This window comes from Leptonychotes weddellii, chromosome 12 (assembly GCF_054177405.1).
Source record: "Leptonychotes weddellii isolate Sample4059 chromosome 12, ASM5417740v2, whole genome shotgun sequence".
NCBI classification, from domain to species: domain Eukaryota; kingdom Metazoa; phylum Chordata; class Mammalia; order Carnivora; family Phocidae; genus Leptonychotes; species Leptonychotes weddellii.
In genome coordinates, this window is record NC_138380.1 from 13,188,206 (window position 1) to 13,214,363 (window position 26,158).

At 43.2% G+C, this 26,158-nt stretch overlaps 1 protein-coding gene across 1 annotated transcript in view; it reads left to right on the plus strand.

Annotated features, from left to right (window-relative positions):
• Positions 1–26,158, plus strand: part of KIAA1549 (KIAA1549 ortholog) — a 139,453-nt gene that overhangs the window by 8,372 nt on the left and 104,923 nt on the right. The window lies entirely within an intron of this gene.

Genomic DNA, 26,158 nt, shown 5'->3' on the forward strand with positions numbered 1-26,158 from the left:
CTGGGGAGGGTATGTGCTATGGTGAGCGCTGTGAATTGTGTAAGACTGTTGAATCACAGATCTGTACCTCTGAAACAAATAATACATTATATGTTTAAAAAAAAAAAGCAGGAGGGGAAGAATGAAGGGGGGGAAATTGGAGGGGGAGACGAACCATGAGAGACTATGGACTCTGAGAAACTAACTGAGGGTTCTAGAGGGGAGGGGGGTGGGAGGATGGGTTAGCCTGGTGATGGGTATTAAAGAGGGCACATACTGCATGGAGCACTGGGTGTTACACGCAAACAATGAATCATGGAACACTACATCAAACACTAATGATGTAATGTATGGTGATTAACGTAACATAATAAAAAAGTATGGAAAAAAAATGCTCAACATCACTCATCAATAGGGAAATACAAATTTTTTTTTAATATATATATATATTTTTAAGATTTTATTTATTTATCAGAGAGAGAGAGACAGAGGCAGGCAGAGGGAGAAGCAGGCTCCTTGCTCAGCAAGGAGCCCGATATGGGACTCAATCCCAGGACCCTGGGATCATGACCTGAGCCGAAGGCAGACGCTTAACCGACTGAGCCACTCAGGTGTCCTGGGAGATACAAATTAAAACTGCAGTGAGATACTTACTTCCTCACACCTGTCCTCAAAAAGTTAAAAACAGAACTACCCTACAGCAATTGCACTACTAGGTATTTATCCAAAGGATACAAAAATAGCAATTCTAAGGCACATATGCACCCCAGTGTTTACAGCAGCACTATCCACAATAGCCCAATATAGAAATAGTTCAAATGTTCATTGACTGATGAATGGATAAAGAAGAGGTGAGATATATATATTTTTATATTTTTATTTTTTGAGAGAGATATTTTTAATATAAATTACATGAATATACAATTTATATATGATATATAAATATAAATATATAATATAGCATATAAATAAATATATAAATATAATAATATAAGTATTTATATTTATAAATAATATAAAATAATATATAATAATATAAATACTTATATTTTAAGTATATCTAAGTAAATACATGTATTTAATTAAATTATATTTGTATTTATGGGTATTTATATTATTATATATAATATGTATTTATTTTTATATAAATATATAATTTATATTTATATTCATGTATAAATTTATTTTTATATTTATATAGATTTATTTTTATATTTATATAAAATTTATATATATTTATATATAAATTTATTTTTATTATTATATTTATATATAACTTACATATAATACATATAAATATATATGTATTTATTCATATTCCTCAGCCATCAAAAAGAATGAAATCTTTCTTGGATGGAACTAGAGGGTATTATGCTAAGTGAAATAAGTCAGTCAGAGAAAGACAAATACCATATGATTTCACTCATATGTGGAATTTAAGAAACAAAACAGATGAACATAGTGGAAAGGAAGGAAAAATAAGATAAAAACAGAAAGGGAGGCAAACAATAAGAAACTTAACTCTAGGGAACAAACTGAGGGCTGCTAAAGGAGTGGTGTTTGGGTGGATGGGGTAAATGGGTGATGGGCATTAAGGAGGGCACTTGATGTAATGAGCACTGGGTGTTATATGCAACTGATGAATCAGTAAATTCCACCCCTAAAACTAATAATACACTATATGTTAACTAACTTGAATTTAAATAAAATCTTGGGGAAAAAAAATACAGTAACCTCCTTCATAATTCCTTGTTCCAGACTCTGCATTATTTTCCTCCATGGTGCTCAGCACCATCTTATATACGTCTGTTTATTCCCTGTCTGCATCCACTGGGCAGTAAGCTTCATCAGGGCAGACTGTTTTCTTCTGTGCTGTTTGCTCATTTATTCTTCACCTCTTTCTTGAGTGACTGCTCTGTGCAGGCACTGTGGCAGGCCCTTGGGATCCATCAGTGAACAAGGTTAATTGTATGCTGTGTTGCTAGGCCCTAAGTGCCAGGAAGGAATGGGGCAGAGAAAAGGTTTGGAGGAAGTTTTAATCTGGGTGGTTAGGGAGGCCTCATTGAGAAGGTGAGTATCTTCATATGCTAGGGCCGCCTTAATGAAATGCCACAAACTGAGTGACATTTATTGTCACATGGTTCTGAAGGCCAGAAATCCCAGATCAAGGTCAGCAGGGCAGTGCTCCCTCTGAAGGCGTTAAGGAAGGGTCTAGTCCAGGCGTCTCTCCTAGCTTCTGGTAGTTCCTTAGGCTTGTGCAGCACAGCTCTGATCTTCATGTGGCCTTCTCCCTGGGTGCGTGTCTGTGTTCAAATTTCCCCTTTTTATAAGCACAGTCATTGGATTGGGGCCGTCCTACTCCAGTATGACCTCATCTTAACTAATTACATTTACAGTGACCCTGTTTCCACATAAGGTCACATTCTGAGGTCCTGGGGGTTAAGACTTCAACATACGAATTTGGTTGGGGGGGGGCATGGCTCACCCATAACAATGACATTTAATCTAAGATTTGAAGGAGGTAAGGGGGTGAGCCGAGCAGGTGTTTGGGGAAACAGTGTTCCCAGCAGATGAAGTAGCCAGCGTAAAGGTGGGACTGTGCCTGGTCTTGGGGGATGAGGGGGAGGCCAGTGTGCCCAAAGCACAGTGGGTAGAGGTGAGGGTCAGCAGGTGCTCAGGTGGGTGCTGGGGGTAGCGGAAGTAGGTGCTGTGGTGGAGCATCAGAGACCCTCTTGAGGACTTTGGCATTACTCCAGGTGAGGTGGGAAGCAGTTGGAGGGTTTTGAGCAGGGGAGTGATATGATGACGCTTAAAATGTAAAATTTATTGCACATTAAATGAATTCAGATGGTACAAAAAGATGTAAGTTAGAAAGTGAAAATCACCCCAAATCCTACCACTCAGAGATAACCATTATGACATTTTGGTGTTTCTCTTTTCAGACTTCTTGTTCACACATACAAGCACATACACATACACACAAAGTAATGGTATCATACTTGCCATGTTGTTTGCTAACTTGATTTTTTGCACTTCACACTTTATCGTTGAATCTTTACGTTGTCAGGAAATATAGATCCACATTATGATTTGGTACGATGCTGTGGATGTTCCATACTTTAACCAGTTCTCTGTTCATGGGTCATTATATTGCTTTCAGCTTTTACTGTGATAAAAAACACTGCTCTGAGCATCTTTGTATATGTGTCTTTCCATACTTTTCTAATTATTTCCTTAGGATAAATTCCCAGAAATAGAATCGTTGGACTAAGCAGTATTCATATATTAGATTTTGATACATATTGCCAAATTGCTCTCTAGAAAGGTTGAAGCAATCTGCATTCTCTCTAGCAATGAATCGGAGTGCCGTTTTGCTTCTTCCCTCCATCTTACTGGCTGTTACCAATCTTTATTATCTTTGCCAAACTCACAGGTAAAAAATACCTCCTTTAAAGTTGCATTTCTTTGACTATTAATTGGCATTCATTTGGGTCTGTCATTGAGGCCCCCTTTGCGCTCCTTCTCTGGTTCTCTCCTGCAGGAATCTCGGGGCTGACCTGGGAGTAATAATACCCAATAATTACAGAGTGCTAGCTGGCCAGGTGCCAAACATTGTGGGAGGCCCGGTGTATCTTTTTACTCTATACAGTAACTGCGGGAGGTAGGTGCTATTATTATCCCCATTTTACAGATGAGAAAGACAAAGATCAGAGAGGTTCACTAACTTGCTAAAGGTCACACAACTAGTAAGAAGTCTTCCTACCTCCGAGGTGGGGGTGTGCACCCCAGCCAGGGTCTCCTTTGCTCTGGGTACATGCTATGAAGAATGACTTCATAATCTCTACCATTAAAATGCCCACTCACAGGTTTTGTCTGCTTGGTAGAGTAAACTCTTTGGGTAGAGCCCTGCAGTCAGGGTCATCTGTGGCCCCTGCGTGTGTCAGAAGCCCTGGCTGTGAAGGCTCGCCCAGGGCCCCACACAATGATAGAAAGGAGGCTGGACCCCAGGCTTTATTGGGGCTACATCTAGAGCTGAATAGAGACACGGCATTAACAGAGAGCAGTTAGGCTGGCCTCCCAGAACAGACGAGAAGACCCTGCTTGTATAGACAGTTCCCTTCTCCTGATTGGTTGGAAGGGCCTCGTCCTGATTGGTTGATGTTAGCAGGCAACTGAGGCAGCTCATTGGTGCCTTTTGGAGCCGCGGCTTCTGTTTTAAGGCCAAGTTGTGTGTGTGAGGTGGCGTTCTGGGTCGGATGTGTTGACGTACGTGTAATAATGGCAGCGCCCCATGTGCATAATGGTTTTCACTCGGGGCTTGTTCCCGTGGTCCCTGTCCCACGTAGAAGGTGCTCACCATGTTGGTTAAGAGAAATGAGAGAAGCAGGCTTTTGAAAATAGAGTATTGTGTGGAGGTGTCATTTTGTTTGATCCCAGCAGATTAAAAATTAAAAGTTTTAAAAATAAAAAAATTCAGGGGCGCCTGGGTGGCTCAGATGGTTAAGCGTCTGCCTTTGGCTCAGGTCATGATCCCGGAGTCCTGGGATCGAGTCCCGCATCGGGCTCCCTGCTCTGCGGGAAGTCTGCTTCTCCCTCTGCCTCTCTCTCTCTCTCATGAATAAATAAATAAAATCTTTAAAAAATAAAAAAAAATAAAAAAATTCAGAAAGTAAAAATTAATCTTATGAGCCTATATTCCCTATTCTCCAGCACGGGGAATAACATTTTTCGTAATGCCAAGTGACATTTTTGTACTGCATTTCCTCTTTTATGTGCTGGACCATATCCTTGTGGGTTTGATAATATTTCTTCTTTGTTTCAACTACACTATCTTTCTGTGGTTTGTTTCTGACTGCAAAGCGTGTGGTTGTGATACATTCTCTTTGTTAATAAATCGGTGTATACCACTGGTTTAAAATCAATTTCTCATTAACTTTGAAATTTTAGTGGGAGGAAGTCGATGCCATAAAATAAATACCTTGCTCAAACTCAACCAGTGCACCTCGCTGTCCTGCTTCCATTGTTTTATATGCTCCTTGAGCCTTTTCAGTTCTTCATAAAACACAGTGTATTAATGCCTTGAGTTCTTGCCTGGATCTGGTGTTAAAGTTTAACATTCTGAATAATTCCCAGAAATCTTAGGCCTGCAACTGTTATATTTTTTTCATCACAGTTTATATTGACTTTACTCATTGACGACCTTCAAGTTTCTCTTCTCCCTCTTTCACTTCCCCCCTGAGAGGAGAGCCACATGTAGAATCTGTATTCTGTCAGTCAGGATAGACTAGTTGTGTGGCAGAAACAACCTGCAATCTCAGTGGGTTTCAGCTTGTGACTTCAGACTCCACCGTGCTGATATTTCCCTTTGTCTCTTTCCTGTACCTTTTGGACTTTGTGTAGTTCTGGAAATTGTGCTTTTCCATCTTTGTCTTGGGGTTTCCAGTGCCCGAATGTGCACCTGAAGGTAGACCAGTTAGACCAGGAGGTCCCATTCATTCATGCATGTGTGCATTTTTCAGCTAACATTTTATTTATGTATTAAAAAAATTTACTTATTTATTTTGGGGGGGGGCGCAGAGGGAGAGAGAGTCCTAAGCAGACTCCATGCTGAGTGTGGAGCCTGATGCAGAGCTCACAACCCTGAGATCACAGCCTGAACCAAAACCAAGATTTGGATGCTTAACCGACTTTGCCACCCAGGTGCCCCTTCAGCTAAAATTTTTTGAGCACTCACCACCATGTGCTAGATGCTGGGATACGAAGATAAATATGGCAGTCAGTCATGGCCCTCAAGGAATTCAGTCAAGGAGGAGAGATAGTCCTGTACATAAGTAACTATACAACCGTGTGGTCCGTGCTGTATTAGAGGACTACAGTGATGATACAAAGAAGGCAAGAACTGGTGGGAGATGTAGGATCAAGGAACTGTGTGGGATATTTTGTTTTAAGATGGGATGTAAAATTGGAGCATTCTTTTAGTGCTGAAGGGGAGCATTGTTCAGTTTTCTATGGCTGCATAACAAATCACCCCAAAACTGAATGATACAAAACAGTAATGATATATTATTTCTCAAGATTCTTTGGGTCAGGAGTTTGGACAAGGCTCAGATGGGCGATTCTTCTCCACGTAGCCACTACTGAGGTAACTCACTTGGCTGCTTGTGGTTGGTACTGGGATTGGGCTGGAAGGTTTAAGAGGGTTTCACTCATGTGTCCAGTTTCTTGGTGCTCCTCCATATGCCCTCCCTCTCTCTCTTCTCATGTGACTGTCTTGGGCTTTCTCAAAGCATAGTGGTCTCAGGGTAGTAGGATTTCATATTTGGCAGCAGGCTTCCGAGAGGGATGAAGCAGAAGCTGCCAGTTCTCTTAAGATCCTGGGCTCGAAAGTTACCCAAAGAAGCAAGCAGAATGTTGCCTCTTGTGCATATTGTTGATCAGAGCAAGTCACAAAGCCAGCCCAGACTCAAGGGTTGGGAGGGAACAGGAGCTCCCCATTGATGGATGGAATAGCATACGCTTATGAATTGATGGCAGTCATCCTTGGAGATTATCTACCACAAGCACAAAATGGTCGCAAATGGAGAGGAACTGGAAGGGAACAATTACTGGAGCAAGTTCTCAGAGTGGACAGGAATAAATGCTAATAACAGGCATTATAACAGCTAACATAATACTTATTATGCCCATATACCGGGCATACTTCTAGGCACTCAACATGTATTCATTGTATTAATTTATTTAATCCTGACAACCACCCTGTCAGGTACAATTATTAACTCCCTTTCACAGATGAAGAAGTTGATACACAAGGCGATGAAGTAACTCGCCTTGGGTCACAGAGCTAGTGACTGGGAGAGGAGGGATTCCGACTCCTTGGACAGGAAGGATGGCGCCTCTTCCATGGAGACAGGTGGAAAGGAAGGAGTGGTGGGTGCAGGTGAGGGTGGGAGGGTCATGCTGTTGAGGAAGCCGATGTCCTTCCAACTGTCTCTTTTTCTTTTTGATGGTGCCGTGGTCATCACTTGAGTGCGATGGGGCAGGAGCAGTTTGGGCTCCATGAAAAAAGTTGTTTATGACTGTATGTCTGTGCATGATAGCAGAAGGAGCAGAGCAGGAAGCTTTAAAGGGATTGTCAAGTGGTCGAGGGCCATGCAGGTGAGGACCCTTTGCTCAGCAGCAGCACCCTCCCTTGGCCCTGTGGGGGTTTCTGCGGCTGGGTTTTTCAGGTAGAGAAGGTAGAGCGTGGGGCTGATCCCAGAGTGGCTATTTGAACCCATGATAAAAGTCTCATAGATCTGTGTTCTCCCCAGCTGCTGTGACCGCCTGGTCTCACAAGATTTCCCCAGTGACTTTCAGCAGCATTTCCATCATAGATTTGAAAAGAAGAGTGCCACGTGACTCCCTGTGTTGATCCTACAAATGTTCCTTGAACTTGCATTGGGTACCTGTTCAAGGTACCAAGGGTCAAAGGGGTCAAGTCTTGAGACTGCCCCTAGGACAACTTAGAATGGGATTTTATCTAACTTCGTGCTCCCAGAAGAGACTCCACTCTTTTTGGTGGGGTGAAGGACGTGGGCATTGATTGTCACCCAGCTCAGAGTGAGGAGCAGATGGCTTCTACTCTTCAGGCCATCCTGATGGCCTGCAAGGGGCCTGTCTTTCCACAGGACTGCACAGGGAGGGGTTATGAAGGGGTTGAGGAAGAGACTGAACTTTGTGGACCATCCACCCCTTTTATTTGCCCATACCATGTGGGATCTGCAGTGTTGCTGCAGTTTCCCGTGCTTACCACTTACATTCTTGGAGACTTTGAATCATAGGAGCCTATCTTCATAATGGTTTGATCTCTTCGGAAAATCCAGAAGGTACCTCCACATGTCTTTCTAGTCCCACAGTGCTTTAGAAAGCATTTCTTGAGAAAAGCGCACTTACTATGGAAGGGAAAGCCTTACCCCAGAAGGTTCCAGATAAACTCCTGTGAGGTGCCCACCACTGTAGCTTGGATTCCACCCTGGGGTGTCTGGGAGGTTCAGCCCCTTGCTGGTGTTAGAAACATTTTAGTCTGTGTTTTTTGACACATTATACTATCTCCTAAGTCACAGGGCTCCAGGGGACAAATTCTGTTTCTCCCGGACCCCAGTGGCCCAATAAGCCTTCGGCCAGTTGGAGTGGGGATATCACTCTAATTCCTGCCTTGATTCACCTATCTCGGATTAAGTTCTGTGGTATAAGCTGTAGCCTCTAACTGGACCAGGTCTTATCCATGTCAGGGGACCAGCAGTCTTCTCAATCTCTGCCCTGTAGTCCGGAGAACTGAGCTGAAACCATGAGGCCATGACATTTGGAGTTGAAAATGGTTAGTCCTTGAGACTGGTGTTTAAAGAAGGGTCATATCTAATCCAGAGGCATGGTCCCCTGCAGTTGCTCTGTGATCCTTACAAGTGGGCTTGGCTTATCTCCTTTGGCACAGCAGTCAGCTCTTAGGAATTTAACCAACTTATGACTCTTTGATGGTAGCATTTACATAACTGTATAAAGACATTTGTTAATGGATCCTCTAATCAAGAAAAATTAATGTCTCGGGGTGCCTGAGTGGCTCAGTTGATTAAGTGGCTGCCTTCGGCTTGGGTCATGATCCCGGGTTCCTGGGATCGAGCCCCACATCGGGCTCCCTGCTCAGCGGAGAGCCTGCCTCTCCCTCTCCCTCTGCCTGCCTCTCTGCCTACTTGTGCTCTCTCTCTGTCTCTCTGTCAAATAAATAAATAAATAAATAACCTTTAAAAAAAAAGATTATGATGTTGTTTAAAAAAAAAAAAGAAAAATTAATGTCTCTAACTTAACATAAATTTATTTTTTTTTAAAGATTTTATTTATTTTTGTGAGAGAGAGAGAGCACATACAAGCAGGGGGAGAGGGGAGGGAGAAGCAGGCTCCTCGCTGATCAGGGAGCCCGATGTGGGGCTTGATCCCAGGACCCTGAGATCATGACCTGAGCCTAAGGCAGATGCTTAACCGACTGAGCCACCCAGGCGCCCCTTACCATAAATTTAAATCTTATTTTGCAACCAAACTTTCAAGACCTACTTCATGCTGAAATAACTGATAACCAACATCAGGGTTAAAAATGATCATAACAATGATTATATTTTCTCCACTTATAAAATCTGGGTTTGAACTGCAGGCTTTTTATGGGAAGTAAATAGATCTTGTGCCCTGTGTGGTTTGGGTCTCTGCATCATGAATCCCCACTCCCTTTTTCTCATAGTGGGAACCCCGTTTGAATCATCTTTTTATTCCATGATGCCCACCTCGGTGTCTTGTACAAGTAGATGAATGAGTGAGTGAATGGGTGAATGGCACTTTTTCTAGTTGTTCATGGTCATGATTTGTGGTTGTCTTTTAGTTTTGATGGTTGGCTAGTTGCTGAGAGGGAGTGAATTAATATACACCAGGTTTTTGTAATACTATTAGGGTTGTTGGGTTCAAAAATTATGCATTAGAACTTTTATCAATAGTACAAAAGCAAATCTGCATTTCCTTAATAGTGTAGTTTGTACACCTACCTGGACAGGAGCAGCTTCTGAATCATACCACATTGTTTGGATCGTATTGGATCATTGCTGAGAGATCCAGTAGTGTCTGCCGTCCACACTGGTTAGGGGTTGCTGGGCAGAAGCTGGTCCTCTCGGACCTGGGAGAGGAAGAGTGGCTGATGTGGGATAACAGAGCAGCAATAAAGTGAACTGGGATGAGAGAAATGCCATTTTAAGTGACCGTCCCAGGCAAAGTTGTCATCATGGGAAGCATGTGACAGATTGTAAAATAGTTCCTGACTCATAGAACTTTTCAGCTGGGGAGTTATATAAATAATCATATATATATATATGTCAACTTCTACTTCTGTGGCCTTGACAAGATGCCCCAGGGCCAGCACCTTCAGGATCCAGACTGTAGGAGTTGGAGACTGTTCCTTTGGGGCACACCCAACAGGATGAATATCAGCCTTTTTTATTATTCTGTCAAGATTCAAATTTTGGGGAGAGAGGCTGTGGCTTAGGATTGGTACCCCTTCCTTGGGCAGGAGAGAATGGGCCTCTTGGGTGACAGATGTACTTAGATCATGCACCATGGTGGAGGGAGCATCCCCAAAGCAAGAGTGGGGGAGTCTGAAACCAATGTCCACTCCCATGGCCTGCATGTGTGAGTCATGCAGGTGCAAATGTGCAAACCCATAATCAGAGATAAACATGCCTGGATATCCAGAGGAAGACAGTCATGCAGAAATGAGAGGAGTCAGAAATATGCATTAAGAGACATTGTCACAAATACAGAATATGCAAAGATACATGAGTATATAAAGCAGGATTGTGTGTTCAAGCATGTGGGTCAGTAGCGGTATGTACAGAGATGCACTTGTAGATGTATACATGGAAATACATCCATAAATACAGACACGTGTCCGTGGCAAAGTGCGTGGGTGCTTGGAGAGAAAATGAGCAGAGGAAGGGAGACTGAATAGCAGAAGGTGGATAAAGGAGAGAGAGTAGAGGGGCAACAGAGGTGCTTGCTTTCACCAAGTAGTTGGTCAAGATTTATGACTTGACTTTGGATTTCTGCATGTGTTCTTCGTAGGCCTCCTGGCCCTGGCCCTTGTTAGTGTGCTAAGTTCATCTGATCAGAAGGGCAATGTGATGTCACAGAGGGCAGTCTGCTTGTGGAGTCTTCGTTTTCCTTGGTCTGTTTGTATTAATGGAACAGCCTCTTCCCCTTTCCTGCCTCATTTTCTGCCTCTGCTCCCACCACACCGTCCTGGCTGTGTGGCTGTTCCCCATAAGGGGAACCATGTTGAGTTCTTTTATGCCTCTGTGCCTTTGCACATGCTGTTCCTATACTGTTCCTTCTGCTTGGAATGCTCTTTCTTCTCATTTGCCTGATTCTACTCTTCTCTCAGAAATCGCAGGCCTGATGTCACCTCCTCCAGGAAGCCTTCCAGAAATCCCAGAATGGTTTAGACACCATCCCACCATGTGTATCCCTATTATAGCACTGACTACTCTGTGCTATAACTGTTTTTAACTAGATCGGAAGCTTCTGGAGGGTAGAAATGTGTATTTGTATCCTCACCATCTAGTGCTGTACCTGGTCCTCAATAAACATTTGTTGAATTGTTAAATGGATGATTGAAAGAATGATTCTATGGATGAATGAGTGATTGTATTATAAATGAGCAAATGAACTAGAATAACTAATGACTTGGTGACTTTCGTAACCTGAACTTCATAAAGCTGGGCTTCCTTTTATTTTTCGCTGCCTCTTACCTGTTTTCTCCTGTTGAATCATAATTCAGAGCTGCTTTGCATACCCCCTCTTCTTACTTGAAGATCTTAATCATGTGGTTAAACCTCAAAACTACATCTTGGGGCGCCTGGGTGGCTCAGTTGTTAAGCGTCTGCCTTCGGCTCAGGTCATGATCCCGAAGTTCTGGGATAGAGCCCTGCATTGGTCTCCCTGCTCGGTGGGAAGCCTCCTTCTCCCTCTCTCACTCCCCCTGCTTGTGTTCCCTCTCTCACTGTGTCTCTCTCTATCAAATAAATAAAAAAAAAAATCCTTAAAAGAAACAAAAACCAAAAAAACCTCAAAACTACATCTTAAACCCCTGGAGATGATTGTCATTTAAAACTCAGTAGTATCTGAGTCTGAGTTTTCCTGGCATGCCCATTCCTTCTGTGTTGGGGTAAGAAAGGTTTATTTGTCTCTGATGACAAATAATACTCATTTACATATACTTTGTAAAATATGGAAATACATTTAGAAGAAAATAAGGATCTTTATTTCTATCACCTAACTATTTTGCAAAATGTTTGATATATGTTTTTCTAGTCTTCTAGGAAATGTGCATACATGTATATATATAATAGATTTGACTTTTTTCATAAAATGGGATCGTACTATCTATGTAATTTTGCATCTTGTAAATTTCACTTCCTGACAACCATTCCCAGTGCTATCACATATTCTCTAAATGTTTTTTGAGGAATGCATGGTATTCCTTTGTAGAGCAGAATTTTTCAAGTCATTCTTTAATTGTTTGGTATCTTTATTGGTACTTATTGTGGCTATTATATACGATGTTATGATGAACCACTTTGTACATAGATGTTTGAACTTTTTTTTTCTTTTAAAGATTTTATTTATTTATTTGAGAGAAAGAGAGAGCACACATGAGCAGGGGGGAGGGGCAGAAGCAGAGAGAGAAGCAGGTTCCCCGCTGAGCAGGGAGCCCAATGTGGGGCTCAATCCCAGGACTCTGGGATCATGACCTGAGCCCATGGCAGACGCTTAACCGACTGAGCCACCCAAGTGCCCCGATGTTTGAACTTCTGTTTATATCCTTTAGGATGGGTTTATAGAAGGAGAGTAACCGGGTCAAAAAGGGTAGGCTTTAAAAGAAAAAATCCTGTGTGTGTGTATGTAAACTAGAATGCATTCCAGAATAACTATTACAAAATATGTCCTCTCTGTTGGGATTTTCAAAATAGATTTATGGTTTGTATAGTTGAGCTGTTTTCCAGAAAGAAGAGTATCTGGCCAGGACTTGTTTTTCCCAGCCCTGTTGTCTGGTCATGTACTGTTTCATCTCTCATTGTGAGCAGGTGTTTCCCCAGAAGGAGGTCACCACCCTATGCACACCTTTAAAGATCCAGAGCCCTGGAGACAGAAGGTGTTTGGCTTTGGGAATCTCGGCCACGCTGGAGATGTGGGGGTGTTGTTTCCTGGGGCCTGATGGTGTGATCTAGAGGTGAGAGGAGGGGAGCTGGAGAACTAGGCCCTTTTCTGGGGTGTCCCATCTGCCATCACCCAGCGTCGACCCTCCTTTGTGCAGCGACTGTTTCCATTGTCTTTGTACTGCCTGTTGTACTAGTGATTGATCGATCGATCGATTATTGGGGTAAATATACACGACGCAAGATTTCCCACTTAACCATTTTTAAGTGCACAGTGCAGTGGTATGAAGTGCATTCACACTGTCGTGCAGCCATCTCCAGAATTTAATCATCTCTTTTTTTTTTTTTTTTTTTTAAAGATTTATTTATTTATTTGAGAGAGTGAGAGTACATGAGAGGGGGGAGGGTCAGAGGGAGAAGCAGGCTCCTTGCTGAGCAGGGAGCCCGATGCGGGACTCGATCCCGGGACTCCAGGATCATGACCTGAGCTGAAGGCAGTCACTTAACCAACTGAGCCACCCAGGCTCCCAGAATTTAATCATCTCTTAACGCAACCCTTATAGTGACTTATTTTTAATTCTGAGCAGCTCAGGGTCAGGGACTGTGTCTCAGGATCCCAGAAATCTGGGACTGTCTGTGGCACAGAGTAGGAGTCTGTCAGGGTTGATAAAGAGAGGGCAGAGCCTCTCTTTATCTGTACGTTAAATAGATACAGATCCCTTATGGGGAATCAGGCAAATGAGAAGAAAGAGCATTCCAAGCAGAAGGAACAGTATAGGAACAGCATGTGCAAAGGCACAGAGGCATAAAAGAACTCAGCATGGTTCCCCTTATGGGGAACAGCCACACAGAAGAGCCGGCTGTACGTTTGGGGTCTTCCCCGTTGCTGTGTGTGACAGTGTCCGCCTCTGCCATGGCCCCCTGACTCCGCTGTCCTAGAATTAGACTGCACAGGTGCCCTCTGCTTGTGCTTTTTTTTCTTTTTAAGATTTTATTTATTTATTTGTGTGTGTGTGTGAGAGAGAGAGCACAAGCAGGGGGAATGGCAGGCAGAGGGAGAGGGAGAAGCAGGCTCCCCGCTGCGCAAGGAGCCCAAAGCAGGACTCGATCCCAGGACCCTGGGATCATGACCTGAGCCAAAGGCAGACGCTTAACCGACTGAGCCACCACCCACCTGTCCCTGCTTCCTCTTCTTTTAGCCATTTCTGTCCACTTCATTCATTTGCCCTTACTAGGAACTAATTTTTATTCTTATCAATCTGAGTTTTTATGTATACACCTTGTTTTCCTGCTTAGATGATTTACTCCTGGGCAGCATAAAGCCTTGCACAATCGTAATATTACTGCTGATTACTGATATAATAGTTCATTGAAGCTAATGGACCATTAATTTTCTGTACCTCTGAGAAAGCAATGTCACGAATCAAAAAACACTGCCATTTAAACCATGACACACCATTGGTTCTAAATGCACCCTCATTTCACGTATCTTAGAATGTGAAAAAAAAATGTGTTTTTGAATGGATGAATCACAGTGAGAAATAAGTGCTTGTTTCATGTTTTGTTTCTTTGTGTATATCTGTATTATGTGAAAGACAGATGAGAACATTTATAAATATTCGAGGCAATGGCTTTAAGATTTTATTTCATGAAAATTCCTAATTAAATTTCCATTGATTCTCTTCTTGAGAATGTAAATCATATAACGTTCCCTTTGATTTTAGCCCTCCATTCTTTCTTAAGGTGGCTGTCCTCATTTTGTTTCACTTGTGTTTCTTTCATATTTTTGTTTTTTACTACAGATTTTTCAGCTTATTCATTCTGGGTCTTTTTTTTTTTTTTTTGTCTGAGTTTCCTATGGGAAGGGTGACCCTTGTTTTAAAGGCCTCCTAGAACCTTCTTGAGTATTTTTTTCAGGGTCCAAAAGAGTCTTATAATTATCACAAAGTGGCAGAAGTGATAAGAGCAAGTGTTAATGTCTTTAATGTCAAGTGCAAATTTCAGTGGCTGAAAAATTCCTTTTTCAGACTAGAGTATGAATATTTTGCTAAAGTGGCCCATTAGATGATGATTATATTAGTAGCTGGTTGGATCTTCAGGTCCTGGGAATTCACATCAACAATTTACAGTTCCTGCTGCTTAACTATGGGTAGCCTTCATGAACACCACTTGATCTATAGTGGCCTTAATTTATTCTGGGAACTACATTTTTTTTTTTTTTTTTTTAATTATACTGCTGAGAAGAGCAGGAACAAGAAAGCATGTTTGTTTTTATGTGCCCTCAAACCTATTTCTGCTTAAGCTTCTTGATTATTAACTCACTTGCCTTAGCTTGATTTCTTTTATGTGCCTAATCTTGTTTACACCCAGACCCTGAATTCTTATTTTTCTAGGCCATATTATTAATAATTATACAAATAGCTGGCATGTGTTTTCAAAGCTCACCTCGTTTTTGTTCAATGCCTCCTGACCTTGGGCACATTAAATCACCTGGGAAAGTTTAAACTTCCGGCCCATACCCAGACATATGAAGTTAGAATCCCAGAGTAGAACCCGGGCATCATATCACAGCCATGCATTATCTCATTTAATCTGTCTGATGACGCTGTGAGGCATACATTCTTTTCCTTATTTTATAGACGGAAACACCGAGGACAGGATTGAGTAACCCAACATTCGTGGAGACTCAAATCCAGTCTGTCGGATTCCAGAGACAGTTCTTTCCATACGTATTAGTTATGCGTTGGCACCAGATAGTCTCATTAGAACAAAGCAATTATGTTCTGCAGTATTTATAAAGGTAACTCTTTACTATCACTTCATGAATAGTTTCATAGTCCTGGCCTTTGTACAGGCATATATTGTGTTCTTTTCTCTTGTAATGGGCTCTTCAGGATGTATTAAATTTCCACCGGTTCAGGAGTATTCACCAAATAGGCATTTTATTAGCTCAGATTGTCCTGAATGATCCTGGAGGAATGACTTGTTCTGTTTGTAGTACTTAAATCGGTTGTTTGGTGGAAAGAGCAGTGTTACCATCCAACAAGTGGGTTTATAGAGTGAGCTGGTGATAGTTGTTCATTCGAGTGGCTCCCAGAACCCCAGGGATGGACATAAACAGTCCCGAGGGCCGGCCTTGTGAGTGTAAATCCACCAGAGAGGAAATGCGGAGAAGAGATGCTAATCGCGCATTCCAGGAAATGCCCAGGGAAGGAAAAGGGCAAGGAAAAAAAAAAACAGAAATAGGGGCTGGGGCAGCAACAGGGTTAAGGACAGAATGTTCTAGGGATGGAAGGCCTCTGATGTTTGAAGGAGAGAAAATTTTAAGGAGGAAGAGAGATGAAGCTGGGGGTGGAGGGAAGGTCCCGTGAGCCCGCATTCTGTGATGCCATGTTTGGCTTCAGAGAGGAAGATGTGTAAGTAGGTGGGTAGGGGAGAGGTGCACCTGACCTTGGGGATGATGAAGGAGTGATAGGGAGGTAACTGGGTGCACAAGTGGGCCAAGGTGAGGGTGAAGGTGGTGGGGACATCATGGGAGATGGTGCTGATAATTTAACAAAGCGGGAGAGACTATCTGGTGAGAGGGGGTGGCTTCAACTCCAGCCAGAACAGGAGGACAGCAGCCCTAGGGAGGAGGAGGATCGGGGAGCTGGTGGGCGGGTCGCCTCTGCCCTCCGCAGCGCAATAAGGCGCAGGGAGGCACAGCACTGAAGGTAATTTGGAAGTGATTATTCTTGTGCTAAACAGTCTTTAGATGATAAGAGGCCCCTAAGGCATTTCAATATAATTCAGATTCCAGAGGTGTTTCCATACAGGTTTTTAAGAATTCATCTCATCAAAGCATTAAGGCTCACAAAGCATATTCTCTTTTCTGGAAGACTAGTAAGGCTGGAAGGAAGATTATAGGCAACCTTTCCCTTTTGGAACAGCTTAGCTGAGTGGCTTAACTAGCTGACCAGCTTAGTTGGAGTGTTTGGTGGGTCTGTTAGAAGTGTTTTAAGGGTTTTGCAAATTTGATAGAAGTATAGTTTTTGAAATTTTGTATATCTCTATACCTTTTACTTGTATCTTGAGGTATGATATAATATTATTATATATGTTATGTACGTATATATATATGTACTCTTACCATAGCTCAATGAATTTGCCCAGACTGAACACAGTTATATAACAATACTGAGATCAAGAAACAGAACATTACCTGCCCTTCAGAAAGGCTCCTCACCCCTTCTACCCCTTCTCTTTCCAGTCTCAAACCCCTCCCAGCAAGGCAATCCTCATCCTGACCTCTAACAGCCGAAGTACTAAATTAGTGTGTGCAATCATGTCAGACACAAATTTGAATACGATGGGGACCACCAGAGTGTTAGCTTATGTGGCTGGGGTAACTTTGTTTTTGTGCAGATCTTAAAATAAGATGGCTTTAGCCGTCTTCTTGAAAATGTGGCATGAATTAGGAGGATTGTGGCTTGGCACAGTCTGGTGACTTCAGATCTGCTCTCTGCTCTCTTGACCTTGCATAAGCTGCCCCCAGTTCCTGTGCTGGCTCGTTGGGCTGGCTCAGATGTGTTTGCTTAGTGTGTGTGACACATCCATGGGTCTCTGGGAGCCTGGTGTGCTACGGGCAATTCTGGGGTTTGTCTCAGATCCTTGGTGCCCCTGGGCCTCTGCATTCATTCCAGGGAACACAAGTGATTGTTAGGTTACTTAAGGAACTCTTAATCCTTTTATTATTTTTTTATTTTTTAAATAAAAATTTAATTCTAGTATAGTTAATGTACAGTGTTATATTAGTTTCAGGCGTACAGTATAGTGATTCACCAATTCTATACATTATGCAGTGCTCACTATGGTAAGTGTACTCCTAATCCTCATCACCTGTTTCACCCCTCCCCCCCACCTCCCCTCTGGTAACCATCAGTTTGTTCTCTGTAAGTTGAGTCTGTTTTTTGGTTTCTCTCTTTTTTTTTCTTTGTTCATTTGTTTGTTTCTTAAATTCCACATATGAGTGAAATCATGAGGTATTTGTCTTTCTCCGCCTGACTTATTTCACTTACCATTATACCCTCTAGATCTGTCCATGTTGTTGCAAATGGCAAGATTTCTTTCTTTTTTATGGCTGAGAAGTAATTCCTGTGTGTGTGTGTGTGTGTGTGTGTGTGTGTATCACTTCTTTATCCCTTCATCTATTGGTGGACACTTGGGCTGCTTCCGAAATTGGGCTGTTGTGGAGTAATGCAGCAATAAACAGGGGTGCATATATCTTCTCAAATTAGTGTTTTCATATTCCTCAGGTGAATACCCAGTAGTGGAATTACTGGATCATATGGTAATTCTATTTTTAATGTTTTGAGGAGCCTCCAGACTGTTTTCCCAGTGGCTGCACCAGTTTGCGTTCCCACCAACAGTGTAGGCGGGAGGAACTCTTCAATCTTAGGGCAAACATTTCCTGGTGCTCCTGTTTTGAGTTTTGAGCCTGAAGAAGTAGGCTCGTTGGCCTGCAGACTTATTTATTTTTAAATGTTGAAAGACTCACCAACGTTTAAAAACTGAGATTTCACAACAAAATGTGGATTCCAGTCTTATCTTGAGGTAACTGAATAGGCAGCCTCACCAAGCCCACTTTTATGAACCATGGCCCATGCTGAGGATGCTTCTTGGCAGCCCCCTTTGCTTGACCTCACGCCCCTTATTTTATAGAGATTCGCTCCTAGTCCTCTTTTCTCCCTGGCTTCTCTAGGCACGTGTGTTTAAGAGCCTTCTGAGGTTGCAAAGTGAGGAGTTCAAGAAATGTTACAACTTTTTGTTAAGTTTGTTTTAGAGCATTCTCAGTATTGAGCAGCTTAACTATTTTTCAGCAAATATGTATCTAAATCATGGATCACAAGCTTCCAGCCAGAATCAGCAGACATGGTATGGTATTTTGTTACTTTAAAATTTTTATTAATCTAACTTTTATTGAATAGGTTATACTTTCACATGGTTCAAAGTTTAAAAGGTATAGGTCACAAACTCAGATGTCTGCAGAGAGGAGCCAGGCAGAGAATAAATAAATGAAGCAGGTTGGTGGCACAGTGATCAAAGGACAGTAGGGGATAATGGGGCCTGTGGAGAAATGCCCTTTTAGGCATTACAATTTTATTTTATTTTAAAAAAGATTTTATTTATTTACTTGAGGAGAGAGAGAGAGCGAGAGAGAGCAGGAGCAGAGGGGGGGTGAGGGAGAAGCAGGCTCCCTGCCGAACAGGGAGCCGGATTCGGGACTCGATTCCTATGACTTGAGCCAAAGGCAGACGCTTAACCGACTGAGCCACCCAGGCACCCCTAGGCATTAAATTTTAAAAACTATGTGCAGGGCGCCTGGGTGGCTCAGTTGTTTAGGCGACTGCCTTCGGCTCAGGTCATGATCCTGGAGTTCCGGGATCGAGTCCCACATCGGGCTCCTGCTCAGCGGGGAGTCTCCTTCTCCCTCTGACTCTCCCCCTCTCATGCTCTCTCTCTATCACTATCTCTCTCAATAAATAAATAAAAACCTTTAAAAAAAATATGTGCAAATGTTGGTAAGAGTCTGAAAGTGATTGCCTGGGGGTTAGGAATTGGGGATGTGGGATTGACTAGGAGGTGCATGAGAGAACTTTCTGGGCTGATGGAAATGTTCTGTATCTTGCTTTAGGTAGTGGCTACCTTGTACTTTGATCAGATAAACTTCCTCAAATAAATTCAAAAGGCACAAATTACAAATAGCAAAGTGTCCCTCCCACCTTCTTACCTGGCCACCTAATTTCCCTCCTTGAAGGGTATCAATGTCTTCTGTATCCTTCCAGAGATTAATGCAAATGCAAACAAAATGTGTGTGTGTGCGCGCGTTGCGTGCATCCCTTTACACAGACGACTTTCCATGTTCACTGTTCTTTCCTTTTTCATTCAAGAACCTATCTTAGAGATTAGATTAATACTTAAGGAGCCTCCTCATATTGTGTTGCATATATTGCATTTCTGGAGGAAGTTTAGACTAATTTGAATCTGGGGGTTTGAGGTCAGGAGTGCACTGTCTAGGTCCCCCGAAGCCCTACCATTCCACATAGCCTCCCCCTGTGCTGCTTTGTGGTGATGGGTGCTCCTTGATGGGTCCTAAAGGCATATATGCGTTTGCTCTGCAAGTCCAGCCATTGTGCAGTCCTGACCTAAGTCCTGCTGGTGCTATGAAGGCCTTCCCCAAGCGTATCTCATGGTACTTTTGGAAATTCTGTTGCTCTTGCAGTCACACTTAATTGTCTTGCCACCCCAAGAATTTTCAAGTTCTTTGTGGCTATTTTTTTTTAATGTTTCTATGGCACCTAGGAATTTACTTGGTACCTGGTAGATACTCAATAAATAAGCGTTGACCCAATGAGACTAGATGATTTGACCTTTATTAACTCGGAGTTGGTGGGCCTTTTGAATGGTAGTGAAGACGTCAGAGAAGTCCTGCAGGTTTGTCTCTTTATTGTATGATGAGACAGCCATATAGGCTTATGGTCTCCAGAGTGGGGCCAGGAGAAAAATATGAGAAGTTTAACTTATTTTTTTTTTAAAGGTTTTATTTATTTATTTGAGAGAGAGAGAATGAGAGAGAGAGAGCACATGAGAGGGGGGACGGTTAGAGGGAGAAGCAGATTCCCCGCCGAGCAGGGAGCCCGATGCAGGACTCGATCCCAGGACTCCAGGATCATGACCTGAGCCGAAGGCAGTTGCTTAACCAACTGAGCCACCCAGGCGCCCGAAGTTTAACTTATTTTTAAAAATATCTATTTTGTATATAAAAATCAAGATTATGTTTTATAATCAGTCATGTATGGGTTGACCCTGACACCCTCGTTTGGTGGGTATGACAGAGGGCTTCGCATCACATACAGAGCATGAAGTATAGGAACACTGGGGATGGAAACAATGGCAGTGGGTCCTTTCTGTTTGCTGTCTTCCAGCAGCTTGGGGTGGACGGAGGTGTGGGAATGCTCTGGTAAGTGGATTTTCAAATTATATATAAACAAATTTTCCCTAGTAGACCAGTGGCTTAAACTGATTTGTTCAAGGGCGTGGAGACTTACAGAGCATAATTTAACAGTGCAAACAGGTGAGCAGGAACACTGAGCCCACGCCACTCCTGTTCCCTGCTGAGCTCTTCAGCCTGGTCACCTGCCCGGCAGACAGTGACAGAATCTCTATGGTCTCCCAGGGCTGCCCACACAAAGTACTCCAAGCTGGCTGAAAGCCACGGAAATGTACTGGCTCCCTATAGAAACTGTTTCCAAAGAAGGTCATGTCTGGAGGTCCTGGGGGTAAGAACTTCAACATATTTTTTGGCGGGGGGGCGCAATTTCACCTGTAAGAGTATTTTATATGATGTAGTAAGAAATTGGCCTCTGAATATTGATACTGAATAATGTCATTTATCACATGTTTACATCTTTCTTTCTTTCTTTCTTTATTTTTACATCATTCTTTTAAAATGTGCTTGTGTGGAGTGCCTGGGTGGCTCAGTTGGTTAAGCATCCCACTCATGAACTCAGCTCAGGTCTTGATCTCAGGGTTGTGAGTTCAAACCCTGTGTTGGGCTCCATGCTGGGCGTGGAGCCTACTTAAAAGAAAATGTGGTTTTGTGTATGATTTGTAAGATTCATAATATTAAAACAGTAGGCTTTGTGTGGGGTTTTAAAAAGCATGTGAGTAGAGGTGTGCTTGGGAATTTTTTTTTTTTTAAGATTTTATTTATTGGGGCACCTGGGTGGCTCAGATGGTTAAGTGTCTGCCTTTGGCTCGGGTCATGATCCCAGGGTCCTGGGATCGAGTCCCGCATCAGGCTCCCTGCTAGGCGGGGAGTCTGCTTCTCCCTCTCCTTCTGCCTCTGCCCCCCCCCTCTCTCTCTTACTCTCATGAATTAAAAAAAAAAAAAAAGATTTTATTTATTTGACAGAGAGAGACACAGCGAGAGAGGGAACACAAGCAGGGGGAGTGGGAGAGGGAAAAGCAGGCTTCCCGCTGAGCAGGGAACCCGATGCGGGGCTCGATCCCAGGAGCCTTGGATCATGACCTGAGCCGAAGGCAGACACTTAACTACTGAGCCACCCGGGCACCCCTGCTTGGGAATTTTTTAATGGGGAGTGTGTGACCTGTCAGTTTGGAGACCACCACCTGGGCTGGAGGCTGGCAAACCCATGTGTAGATTCCCGTTCTGTGTCCTACTATTGGATGGCCCTCGTGGATTCCTTAACCTCTCTAGCTTTAGTTTCTTCATTTGCAGAATGGGTTATTGGGAAAATTAAGTGCTCTAATCCCTGAAAGGTGCTTAGCACAAAACTTGGCTGACAGGAGACAGGAAATATTAGCCATCACCGATGTTAATAAATGGGTTTTTGTGGCTTTTCATTTCATCTCAGGGAAATTGATCAGCACAGGGGCCACAAATCACTCAAGGAACACAGCTGGATAAATCGTGATTCTATACTAACAGCCTTAAAAACAGGGAGATCGTGTAAAAGGGAGTGAGAGAGTTTACTTTTAGTCCCTCCCGCTTGGTGTGAACATGTTGATAAACCCAAGTGAACGTCCTCCTGTGCTTTTCCGGGACCAGTTGGGAGTGGGGCTGCCGAGGGTGCCTTGGGGTTGTTCGCAGGTCCTCATCTGCTGCTCTTCCCAGGTGGCCCTGGTAAAGATGCAGCACGTCGGTGGTTCTCAGCTGGGTAGGGCCACCAGCGGAGGCATTTTTTGTTGTCACTGTCGAATAGGGGGCACATTACAGACAGCTGGGGACCTCTACATGTCCCTGTGTAGGACTGCTATAAGGCATTTATTTATTTATTCATATATATATATATATACACATATATATAAGCTAAAGATCTGTTTTAGAATACCTTTGGTCTCTGAGAGATTTTCTTCCTGCCCCTATAGCCTAGCAAAAGAAGGAGTCATTGTATCATGACAGTAAAGTAGTTTAAAATTCTCACTGAGGATGCCCCGTGTTCCTTTTTTAAATGGTGTCAGTAATCAAGACTCTCTTTCTCTTAGAGGCCACTGATGCCTCTAGAGAAATCAACCAAGGCTTACATACCAGCAGAAAAAAAAAACATTTTTTTAAAGAACAAATTATAACCAGTGTTTAAAAGCAGAGAATAAAAAGCCCCACTCGGTAAATGTAACAATGAATATAGTATGTTATTTGGTTTCATATTCTTGTGCTGAACCAGTGGAGAAAAGGGAGAAGACAAGAGGCAGATGAGCACACAGCGCTACAGAGAAGCTGGTGAAGGATGGGGAGGGATGGGGGGGAGTAACAAGGGGGAGGGAGGTTAGTAAGAGATGGGGGAACTAGCTTACAAAGTGTTCTTTGCCAAGATTGCTGTTGATCTAGACTGGAGGTACATTTCAAAATTGCCACTCATATAAAAAAATTTATAATCTTATTTAAACATTGGTTCTTTTTTTTTTTTATTTGACAGAAAGAGAGAGAGAGAGAGAGCACACAAGCAGGGGAAGCAGCAGGTAGAAGGAGAGGGAGAAGCAGACTCCCCGCTGAGCAGGGAGCCCGATGCGGGGCTCAATCCCAGGACCCTGGGATCATGACCTGAGCCAAAGGCAGTTGCTTAACTGACTGAGCCACCCAGGTGCCCCTAAAAATTGGTTCATCTTAAAGGATGCTTTTAATATGTCTAGAAGAAACTGTGTTAGTAGTCTGGTTTTAAAGTGGAGATGGTCAGAAATCAGTCACAGTCTTTGGGCCGGATGGCGCATGTGAGTTCAGGCTTTAAATATGAACTGTACTTTAAATACCTAAAATTAACAGATGAAGTACAAACATAGAAAACCAAAAAGTCTCATCAGTCTCGAAAGCAAGGTAACCACTCTGTGGACCAGAAGTGGCACAGGACTGCAAATAGCAGGACCAAGGTCAGCTTCTGCCTGGTGGAGGGGCTTGACTGAGCAAATGCCACTGAGCACTAATGCAGCAGATGCTAACAGCTCAGGGAGAGCACCCAGACAGCGGCTGTCAGCATATAGTAAGGAGGTGATTAACACCTTTCTTTTGAGAAGCTCTGGGAACTGGCTGGAAGGACAAGGATGGGAGTCTTAGAGGTGCTGCTAACGCACTGGGTTCCTGGGTCCCATCCTCTTGGAAAGCCTGGGGAAAGGCCTGGAAATCCATATTTTTGTTTATTTATTTATTTATTTTTAAAAGGTTTTATTTATTTATTTGACAGAGAGAGAGCGCACAAGCAGGGAGAATGGGAGGCAAGGGAGAGGGAGAAACAGGCTCCCCGCGGAGCAGGGAGCCCGATGCGGGGCTCGATCCCAGGACCCTGGGATCATGACCTGAGCCGAAGGCAGACGCTTAACGACTGAGCCACCCAGGCACCCCTGGAAATCCATACTTTTTAAAAGATCTTCAGGAGATTCTGAGAGCAGGACCATGCGGAGCAACACTGCGGTGATAGGAAAGTCGGCTTCAGGATAGCAAGCTTACCAGTTAAACTGGCATAAGGATGTTTCACTTGTACCCAGGACCTCTTTGTATTTGAGCCCTTGAATTGATTGCTTTAACATTATCGTAAAATACACATAACCGAAAATTGCCATTTTAATTATTTTAAAGTGCAGTTCGGTGGCGTTAGGGATATTCACAGTGTTGTGCAACCATCACTCCTGCCCCCACCCCCGGCAGCCACTAATCTGCTTTCTGTTTCTCTGGGTTTGCTGATTCTAGTTATTTCATGCAAATGGAATCATACAATATGTGTTTTGTGTGTGTGTGTGTCTGGCTGCTTTCACTTAGCGTAATGTGTTCAAGGTTCATCTGTGTCGGAGAATGTATGAGTCCTTCATTCGTTTTTATGGCTGAATTATATTGCATTGTATGAGTGTACCACGTTTTGTCTCTGCATTAGTTGATGGATATTTGGGTCATTTGCACCTATTGACTGTTGTTAATAGCGCTGCTGTGAGCATTCCTGTACAAGTTTTTGTTTGAACACCTGTCTCCAGTTCTTTTGGGTATATTCCGAGGAGTGGAATTACTGGGTCCTACGGTAATTCTGTGTTTAACTTGTTGAGCACCTGTGAAACTTTTTTTTTTTTAAATAGGAATCTCCTAATGGGTGTGAATTGGTATCTCATGGTAGTTTCTCTAATGACTAATGATATTGAACATCGTTTCCTGTGCTTGTTGGCAGTTATATTGCTTTTAAGTTCAAATGTATTCACGTGGGTGTTGTTTGCATCATGCAGGGTAGTCCTTTTGTATGTTGTGACTGAAGATGCAGACAGACCGGGGTCCTAGTCCTGACTCTCTTGCTGGGCTTGGGGCAAGCTAGAACTCTCTGTGCCTGCCTTCCTGTCGCTGAAGCACTGAGGGGACCTTTCCTACCTTCCCGGCAGGGCTAGGTGAGAGTGCAGGGGTACGTGTGAACCATCTAGGAACAGAGGGAGCTCTTCGTCATCATCATTTTCACAGATGAGGAGATCTCTTCTTATATTCATGCTTCTTTCTTGTGGGTCTAACTGCAGTCCTCGGTGATTGAAGAGAGACTGCCTGGAGGGACACATTTTAGTGGCCCGTCCACTGAGTGAGGCCCCAGGGAGCCATTTCTGAGTTGCTGGGGGAAGCAGGTCCTTTGGTCCTTTGTATTCCTGCTTGGGTTTTCCTGCTTCTGGCCCCACCTCCCGTTTCCCCTTGCAGGTAAGGCAGTGAATGTATTATGGGCACACTGCCCAGGAAAGCTCACCCCTGGGAAAGTTCCCAACCCTTTCACGGATCCCTTCTTGGGGCCTCCCCATGGGCCTCAGCATCCTTAACCAAGTACAGAGTCTTCCCGTGGCATTACTCCTATGCGGTCCTGATGCGAGCTGACCCTGGAAGCTCTTTTCAACGCCCCTATGGATATAGGGTCCGAGACGTTATCCTTACTGTGTCGTTCTTTTACATACTGTGTAATGCACCCCAAGTTGATAGGCCTGTGTTGGGATGCCATGAGCCTAGTTTTCAAGTTGGGAAGCCATTTTCAATGAATAGAATTCTGGTTTGTTGTGTAATTATAAAGACTTTTGTGCATAGCTATTCAAGAATGATAATCTGGAAATGTCCGTTGAAAACTCTTGGGTGCAATTTAAGATCCATCGCCCCAGAGAGGTAGTGCGGTGCTGTGGAGAGAGCAAGGGGTTTTGGCAGCAGAGGGATCAGCTGGCACAGAGGGGTGGTTATCGAGGACACAATCCTGTAGGCTCAGTTGACCAGTTGGCCATTGCAACATTTTTTCTTTATTGTGGTAAGATACACAGAACATACAATTTACCATTTTAATAATTTTTAAGTATACGGCTCAGTGGCATTCATTGCAACATTTTAAACATTTCCTTACTCATGGAGTTCGGTGTCCCTCCTCATCATCCCTGGAGGTCACATCTGATGGCGGGGCTTCTCC